The sequence below is a fragment of the Nilaparvata lugens genome, chromosome 9 (assembly GCF_014356525.2).
Source record: "Nilaparvata lugens isolate BPH chromosome 9, ASM1435652v1, whole genome shotgun sequence".
NCBI lineage: Eukaryota > Metazoa > Arthropoda > Insecta > Hemiptera > Delphacidae > Nilaparvata > Nilaparvata lugens.
In genome coordinates this window covers 8,780,877-8,791,303 of record NC_052512.1, presented here as the reverse complement: position 1 = coordinate 8,791,303, position 10,427 = coordinate 8,780,877, and positions in this window count along the sequence as shown.

Here is a 10,427-nt window from a genome sequence, read left to right as displayed (position 1 = left end):
CTAATGAAAGAATTCGAGTTCATGAACGGGAATCTTCTATAACTTGGGAAAATTCAAGTCTTCGGCATTCTTTACAATATTTGAAGCTCCGTTGACATCCTTGCGAATTCGAACTCGCCCCTGTCTGTCAACCCACGCATCTATGATTCGCCCGTTCTTCTTGAGCTGCCGGGCCAAAACCAGTAGTTTCCTCCTTGTAGAAGTTAGACTTCGGTTGATGTAAATCGGACCCTGGCCGACTAGACCGTGTATCTGTTCCCTCTTGATGACCCCAAACTTCCTCCTCTGCTCCATCAATTGGTCGGCGTCGAGACGCCTGACAAATCTGACGATTATAGCCGGTGGCGGTGGAGGTAACAACGTTGTTGCTCCGTGATTTCCTATAGGCCTCCATTTCTTCACTTCCAATCTATGGCAGGCGTCCACCATATCTGGAGTTATGTTGAAACCCACCACCCTTCCCACCTCAGTCACCGTCTGAAGCACATCCTCCTCCGGTTTCGCGGGAATACCTTGAATTTCGAGAGTATTTCTCCTGGAATACTGTTCATGCTCGTCCAAACGCTCCTCAGTGACCAGTAGCTTCCGACGAATCACGTCCAGTTCCTTACTCAGAGTGTTAATAAGGCCTTGCTGATTGTCTATTATTTCATTCTGTTTACTTATAATCATGGTAAGTTCTTCCTGTTTTTCTTGACTGGTGCCGACAATAGTTTTTATTTCCTGAATGCTCCCGGACAATAATTGCTCACGAACACTATTTATCAAACTTTGACAACTTCTTCAATAATAAACATAATTTGCACTCATCTTTTCCATCAGACTATTCTCGTGCGGTTGACAATAGTGACCTATGGCATTAAATAAAATTGTCTGAGAATACTAATAATAATTTATTGATTCTTCTTCACTTCACAACAATTGAAAAAACACAAAAAATTTCTATACATGATAAAACTATAAAAAGGGTCAAATGGCAAACAAGACTTTCGTCTGATCGTGAGCCTGAGGAAAATAAAAACAAGAAATTACAAAAAAGGTGAAAAACAACTACGGTAAGCAAATGAAGAAGAACAAGAGGTTTGAAAAACTAAAGAAACTATAGTAAGGTTAAGAAAAACACTAAGGGCCGTTTGCATACGGTAGTCAAAGCTTAAAGGAAATTAAATCAGCTTAAACTCAAAATGAAACACATTATAACAAACACGACTTGATACACTTTAATCCACTTAAAAATGAAATTCAGTTTGAACTGTGACTGTTCAAACGGCACTAAGTGTCAGTTGCACAAAAGCCGGTTAAATTTTAAACGTGATTAATTTTACGAGAATCAATCAGAGAAGCCTTCTTTTCTAATAGGCCTTCTCTGATTGGTTCTCTTGAAGTTAATCACGGTCAAAGTTTAATCGGCTTCTGTGCAACTGGGCCTAACTTTCCAAATTCATCTGATTTTGAAGCTTCTCTTCAATTAGATAGATAATAAAGTTATAACTGTGTTACAACTCTGAAAATAATGTCATAACACTGTTAAAACATAATAATCAGAGGATATGTGTATTGAACAATACCTTTGGTTTTATTACGAAAATCGATTTTGAGCTTTTATTTGCATAAATCAATATACTTCATAGGTAGCGAATAGCAAGATGGACCCTGTTGTCATTATATTTTCAAATGGCTGCAAGGGACCATTCCGTTATGCACTACAATTTTAATCAAAATTGTCAAAGTTTAATCGGCTTCTGTGCAACTGGGCCTAACTTTCCAAATTCATCTGATTTTGAAGCTTCTCTTCAATTAGATAGATAATAAAGTTATAACTGTGTTACAACTCTGAAAATAATGACATAACTCTCATAACACTGTTAAAACATAATAATCAGAGGATATGTATTGAACAATACCTTTGGTTTTATTACGAAAATCGATTTTGAGCTTTTATTTGCATAAATCAATATACTTCATAGGTAGCGAATAGCAAGATGGACCCTGTTGTCATTATATTTTCAAATGGCTGCAAGGGACCATTCCGTTATGCACTAAATCTGGGTACAAGTGGATCTTCGAGCAATAAACGTTCCCTTTTAGGTTATCTTACTGTTGGTTATGGATACTCGGCATTCTGTGCGACGTCATAGTTCCTAAGAATATTCTGGTGACGTCATAGTGACTAAGATATCACTGCAAGTGTATGCGCGTGCGAACGTTGCCCTGTGACGTAACGTACTAAGACTATTTCGTACTAAGAATATTCATTACACCGGTTTCTCAGTCGTTCCATAAACTGTTTATCCATTCAATAACTTTATTGAATCGATAAACATGAGAAATGCGTTTCTAGAACGCTCCATAAACTTATTGAATCCTTAAATCTCTCGATAAACTATATGCACGGTTTCTCAGTCATTCCATAGAGCTGTTTATCCATTCAATAACTTTATTGAATCGATAAATATGAGAAATGCGTTTCTAGAACGCTCCTTAAACTTATTGATCCATAAATCTCTCAATAAACTATAGTGCCAAAATCCAGCCTATAAATATGTATGGAATGGATAAATTTGTCAAATTTTTGGTTGCAATCAAAAAATTAAGTTAGAAATATTAAATTACAAAATAAAATTAAAATTAGTGTAGATCACTAGTATTTTAAAAACAAAACAGAATCAAAGTTGCACTATATTTAGCATTGATAGCCCTTATTTGGAGACAGCCATCTTGTTTTGGAGACATGAGCCAAAAGATGTCAGTACCATATAGGAAATTACCTCACAACAAGCAGCATGGAATCAACATCTAAGATTTGGTTGGTTACCATAGGAACCATTGTATAAAGTTCGTTCACGAGAGTGCTGGTTTTGGATCATGCCATGTTGCCAGATTCATTGATCACATAAATCGTTCCATAGCTATGTATTCTATAAAATGTTTTCCTCCACCTACTATCAAAAGTCTCATTTCACACCCTGGAATCGAATACTAAAGTACTACTTTCCTCCCATGGGACTAAAAATAATCCCAGCGGGAAAAGTGATCACTTTTACTCCCAAGGGAGTAAAAATAAACCCATAAGATTAACATGGGAAGAAGTCCGACAACGCCGCGATTGAAGAATGAGGAATGTGGCAACACTGTCGTGGTCGGTAGAGGAAAAGTAAAAGAGCTCTATTTCGATCTTGGAATATTTTTGCTCTAGGAAATAAGTAGCTCTATTTCGATTGTTAGGTTATGTTCACCATTGGTGGATATGAAAAAGTACACACCTCTAATGTCATCAGCATCTCTACGAGAGCGTTCATCTAAAGGTACGTTTTCGTTTATGCGAACTTTTCCGCAGTCGACGACGGCAAGCATTGTTGACATTCATATTGTCCAAATTTCAAGTGTGCTAAAACAGCTGATTAAATAACTTTTTCATTATTTGTCTTTATTAATAAAGAAATAAACATTTTCAATAATATCAAAATATTGCCATTTAAAAGTATAAAAAAGTATAAGCTCAACCTGCTCCATTAAAACATAATTTAACATAATCTTTTAAGTTATGTAGACAGATTGAAATCTACCCAATCTGAGATTCTCTCCCTGTCATGGTCGACGACAGCATTTACGCATAAACGAAAACCCACTTTAACAGAGATGACTGAGCGTGTCTGCACAGAAAACAAGATTGCAGGTTATGTTTTTCTTGGTTACCTACTAAGATCTTCGAAATCCGCTACCGGTATTGTAGAAGTTATTCTCGTTTTTATAAAATGGAAAGTGAGAGTGATGAGGAGTTTGTTCTAACTCCGCCGAACATTCGACACGAAGCTGAAAATGTAACTGAAAATTTGCTTCAGGAAAAATCAAAGGAACTATACATCAAGCGATATGATTTATTCATTGAATGGTGCAAGAAGAATTGTGGTGGAACAGTAAGAATTTCAGAAAACATAATCCTTGTTTACCTCTCACAACAAGCACAGGTATGTAGCCCAAGTTATTTATGAACCATTATTCAATGTTGAAAGCAACAATTATTGTGAAACACAACATAGACATCAGTAATTTTACAAAAGTGGGTGCTTTTCTGAAAAAGAAAAATGTAGGCTATCAACCTAAGAAGTCTAAAACATTCACCAAAGAGGAGGTAAATAAATTCCTGTTAAATGCTCCAGATGAACAATACTTATTGAAAAAAGTAGCCTTGATTTTTGGTATTTGTGGAGCTTGCCGAATGGGTGAATTGTGCAATATGACTGTTAGTGACATTGAGGACAAAGATTCAATTCTCATAGTTAATGTACCTGATTCTAAAACCAACAAGGGACGTGTTTTCACTGTGATCAATGGCACACAACGAGACATAGACTACTTATATTATTTCAGAAAGTATTTAAATTTAAGACCAAAGACAACAAAATCACCCCGGCTATTTTTAAGTTTTAAAAATGGGAGATGCTACAATCAAGCCATGGGGAAAAATTCCCTGGGAAAAATACCCATGAGTATTGCACAATACTTACAACTTCCCAATCCTAACTTGTATACTGGACACGCTCTAAGGCGGACTTCAGCTACTTTGCTGGTTAATGCTGGAGGAACAATGACCCAGCTTAAAAGACATGGCGGATGGAAGAGTACTACTGTCGCCGAAGGCTATATTGAAGAATCAATTGGAAATAAAATACAAACAGCAAACAGGATTTTGAACCAAACAACAAGCAACATTGATTTAAATCACACTTCATCTGGGCCTATGCCAGTGGCCACAACACACCAGCTTCAATCCAGTTCCAGCGATGTTGATGAAACTTCAACTAGGCCTATGCCAGTGGCTGCAACGCACCAGTTTCAATCCAGTTCCAGCGATGTTGATGAAACTTCAACTAGGCCTATGCCAGTGGCTGCAACGCACCAGTTTCAATCCAGTTCCAGCGATGTTGATCACACTTCAACTAGGCCTATGCCAGTGGCCACAACACACCAGCTTCAATCCAGTTCCAGCGATGTTGATCACACTTCAACTAGGCCTATGCCAGTGGCTGCAACGCACCAGTTTCAATCCAGTTCTGTTCTATCAACCCCGAACACGGTCTTTCAAAATTGTGATGGGTGCACAATAACAATAAACAATTACTATCAGAAGTAGGCTTTTACACTATCAACAATCATCTCTATCAACAATCATCATCTATACTATAAACTATAAACTATCTATATATAATAGTTAATACGCGACATGGAATTTTGTGACTCATAAGGAAACTATAAACTATCAACTATCAACTATCAACTAGCAACTATCAACAATTATTATCAGAGGTGAGCTAAATTTTGTTTTTAGAAAAATAGTGTGAAAGCGTGAAGATGTAGTAAAATTATTCATTGTTATAGGTATTGGTGTAGGTGGAGGAAAAATGTTGTGTGCATCACGGGACTAAAGTACTTATTCTCCCTCAGGGAAATTGTTGCCCTCGACTACGCCATCGGGCGACAACAGTTTCCCTCAGGGAGAAAAAGTTGCACTTTAGTCCCTAGATGCACAAATAACTATTGAGGAACCAATAAAAATTTATTGATTGGATAAAGTTATTGAATCAATAGCTATAGCGTTGTTTCTTCTTCTTCTTTGGCTACCGTACGCCTAATGACAATCATATGGTATAAGCTAAAGCTTTGTTTATTAAACGAAATAATGCCAAAATATGTGGTGCCCACATACAAAGGAGGAATACTATCGAAGAGCTTTTGGAGTGTGGAAACGCAGATTTCCATGCTTGTCAATAGGATTAAGAACAAAAATTCAGACTACGTTGATGATAATAACAGCAACGCTGTCCTTCATAATATAGCTATCCAGCAAGAAGAACAGCCTCTAATGGACAATGATGAAGTTATGGAAGAGTTTGATCAAATTCAATTAGAAGGAGAACGGAATCAGTTTGCTGTTCGAGACAAATGTCATTGCTATAATCTTCAGAATTAAATTAAAGAGAAAATGGTACACACAACAATGAAACCAAAATTATTTCAGATCACAATCATTATTATTATTATTATTATTTGATTATCATTATCATTTAATTCTTTTATGATGATTTGGATAGAATTATATTCTTCTTTCACTGCATCTCATGCCTTGTTGTTATCTTTTATTGAATATTTATCTGTCTTTTATTTTGTATTACATTTTTTTATTTTAGGCAGATCTCTACTAATAATTAGTAGAGATCTGCCTAAAATAAAAAATGTAATACAAATAAAATACAATAATTCTCTGCCATAATTATTATAATAATAACTTGAGAAAATGACAGTACCGTAGGAAAATAACCTTCAACTTAAACTTCACAACAAGCAGCAAGGAATAAACAACCAAGATTTAGTTGGTTACCATGGCTACCATATTAATTTTGTTTACGAAAGTGGTCGTTTGGAATCATGCCATGCTGCCAGATTCATTGAACAGATGAATCGCTATGGATTCTATAAATATGTTTAAGGAGCCAATAAAAATTTATTGAATCGATAAAGTTATTGAATCAATAGCTATAGCGTTGTTTATTGAACGACTGAGAAACCGGGCTATGTCTGCTCTGGTGGAAGAAATTAGCTTTCTCTCGGTTTTAATTTAGCATTTCATATTTTTAATTTATTTTGATATGTTCATTTCTTATTCCTTTATTGGCATAATTACTGCGAGGAGATTCTTATCTTTGAATCTTCATCTCTTTTGGCATATTTGGTGTTAGCGGTTCATGTTGGCATTGGTTTTTGCCGTGATCCCTGTTTTGCGTTCACTCTTACTCCCTTCCTTCTTCCGTTCTGTTAAAAATGGCTTCAACTTCTACACCTTGCTTGTGTCTTGTGAAAATGTTTATTTTTCATTCCCTTTTTTAAATATGTAGCCTTTCATCATTATAAAAATTGTTCTCTTATGTTTTTGATCGTTCAAAACATCATTCACAGTTTAAAGTGCTTCCTGCTCAGTTTAGTTTGCATTTGCTTCGAGTTGCAACGTGCTCATGGTGACAAGGGATTCTCAACTTCTCAAGGTTTTCATCAACTTAATCATTTCGGGATTGTACTAAATCCATTTCCTGCTTTATTCACGATGAATAAAGGGATCTCCACTCATCACTCCATCATCTCGGGGATTGTACTAAATCCATTTCCTGCTTTATCCATGATGAATAAGGGGATCTCACTCATCACTTCATCATCTCGGGGATTGTACTAAATCCATTTCCTGCTTTATTCACGTTGGATAAGGGATCTCCACTCATCAATTCATCATCTTGTGGAGTCTACTTCCAATCCTGTCCTTACGCGGTTAAGGAAAGGTCCTTCTGCTTACCTTATTCATGGGAATATCTACTCTACGAGGTCTTCTGTCCAAGTCGCACGCCGAACGTCTGCTGTAGCCATTCCACTTCTGAGAAGCATTGAGCTGTATCTACTGTTCCAGATACTGGGAAATACCATTCAGGTCAAGATTTTATTTCTTTTTATTCATGTATTTTAGTCTTTATTGAGGATTCTTTCATTCTCTTTTTTAATCACTTGTTCAACCTTTACTATTTATGTTAGGTTATGTACTCCATTTGTGATTCCAATCATAACTTATCAGTACCTACCATCCATACAAGTATTTTTGACAATTGAATGATTTTTTTCTATTCTCAGATTTGTCAACTTTTTCTATTCCCGGTGTACCGAAATATTCTGAGTACGAAATAGTCTTGTACGTTACGTCACAGGGCAATGTACACTCGCATACACATGCAGTGATATTCTTAGTCACTATGATGTCACCATAGTATTCTTAGGACTATGACGTCGCACAGAATGCCGAGTATCCATAACCAACAGTAAGATAACCTAAAAGGGAACGTTTATTGCTCAAAGATCCTCTTTTACCCAGAAAGGTATGCATAACGGAATGGTCCCTTACAGCCATTTGAAAATATAATGACAACAGGGTCCATCTTGCTATTCGCTACCTATGAAGTATATTAATTTATGCAAATAAAAGTTCCAAATCAATTTCCCTAATAAAACCAAAGGCATTGCTCAATACATATCATTCATTAGTATGTTTTAACAGTTATGAGAGTTATGACATTATATTGAGAGTTATAACACAGTTATAACTTAATCTCAATCTAATTGAAGAGAAGCTTCAAAATCAGATGATTTGAAAAGCTAGACCTTGTTGCACAGAAGCCGATTAATTTTAACCGTGATTACTTTACAGAACCAATCAGAAAGGCCTTTTATAAAAAAAGGCTTCTCTGATAGGTTCTCGTGAAATTAATTACATTAAAATGAAAAAATTAAATGAAATTCATAGATTCCTTTTCACAAAAGCATAGCAAATTACAGTTTAAAAATAGGAACTAAGTTGATCACTCTAACCAGTATTCGTGTAAACTTACAGAAAAAATAAAATAATCATCATTACTAAAAAATTACATAAATGGTTATAACTTGATTTTAATTATACAAAATAAAATCCATTGATTTTTGAGTCCACAATTAATAAAATCTCTCTTGCACTCCGTGACGTCGCAAACCAATGTGACAAAAATATACAACTATACAATTCATCTGGAATATTAAAAAAATGTAGGCTATCATTATTATTTTTTTATATGAATGTTTTAAAAACCATTACTACTCAACTTTATATCTCTCACATGTGTTACTCACGATTCTAATTATCGAAAAGAGAAAAAATGTATATGTATATAATGCTGAATCTATATATTATTATGTATCTGCTTCTTTATAAACATATTTATACTTATGTCAGTGTTGCATCAAGAAAAACTAATTCTTGGAAAGACACCAGCCAAGCTATTAAAAGTTTTAAAAAATCTGGTGTGGCGCACTCACACAACTTTCCTTGCCGTTATGAAAAATGATCAACTGACGCTAGTGTTTACGCGCATCTCAAGTCTACTATTCCAAGATCTGAGCAGCTGGTGACAGGACAATAACGCTGGAGACACACGAAGTCTGCTATCTTTTATAGTGAATGTTTTAATAGAATCAACAGTTTGCAATTGAATAATAACATATTCTCGAACTCCGAGCTTATTTTCAATTTTAGGTGAAAATGTTACTGAACATTATATTGTACAGTTCTTCATGCTCAATCTTTCCGCTAGAAATGTTTTGTTTAAATTGTATCTGAAGCCTGATAATTGGGAATCTAAAATCGAACTTTGCATAGATGGGGCGGAGCTCCTAAAATTTTTAAAGATATGGGACTTATGGCAGTTGATAGAGCTTATCAATGAATATATTAGGTATTAATTTGATCAAAATCGTTTGAGCCGTTTTTGAGAAAATCGCGAAAAAACCTGTTTTGACGCCATCTTGTATTGTATTTGATCGAAATGTTCGTGTCGGATCATTATAGTGTAAGGAACTTAAGTTCCAAGTTTCAAGCTATTCCGTTAATTGGGAGATGAGATATCTAATGAATATTTTTTTAAATGGCAGATGAAAAATTTCAGAATTATAAGCTGATTAAAAAATATTCAATCAACTCAATTAGTTAGCCATTAGCCCACACTGTGATCATTATCTTTCTTCCCTTGATTCTTGATGTATGAATTAAATATAGAATATACGAATTATTGAGAGTTTATGCATGCAAAACTACGAATAATAGAGGTCGGAGATAAGCCAGGGCTTGATTTTACTATTAATCATCAAGGCCAGTTTAAAGTTGGAAGAGCATTTTCCAGAAGTACATCTAAAATTGACTGTTCTGGATGTAGAATCAATAGTTCTACAGTTCCTGATGAGTTATGACATTAGTTCCATGAAAATATTCAGAATAACAGGATTCAAAAAAATAATGCTCTCCCAAGCTTCACAAGATAAGTGTATTTTGGTCAGATGAGCACAAAAATATGCTTATAGATCATCGATTATGAAAGTTCCATGAAGAGGAGGTCATCGTAGATTCAGAACCAGTAAGTTCTAATGGAAAAAATTGAATACGGAAGTATTTATGGCTTGTTTAAACTCGTCAATCGAGATAATTCACGTTTTCACCAAAAGAATACTGAATTTGAATATTTGAGAGGTGAGAACCCCAGTTCTAGGCAGGGGGAATCACCCTGATTACATAACTGTTGAGTTCCAATCGATAGATTCCACAAAAAGTTATTCATGGCCATTTTTGAAACTCGGAGATCGAGATAATTAACATTTTTTTCATAGATTTAACAGGAAAGATCTATTTCAACTTTGCAATGAATATTATTAAGAGAAAGTAATATGATTGTAATTCTCCATCCTTATTATTAGCAAATCATGTGGACAATATTGTATTATCATCTTGAAATATTCACTCAACTTCTTTGAAAAGGAAAGAAGTTCCTTGTATCCATGTGTGTATTGCTGTTTGGCTTTCAAATCTGCAT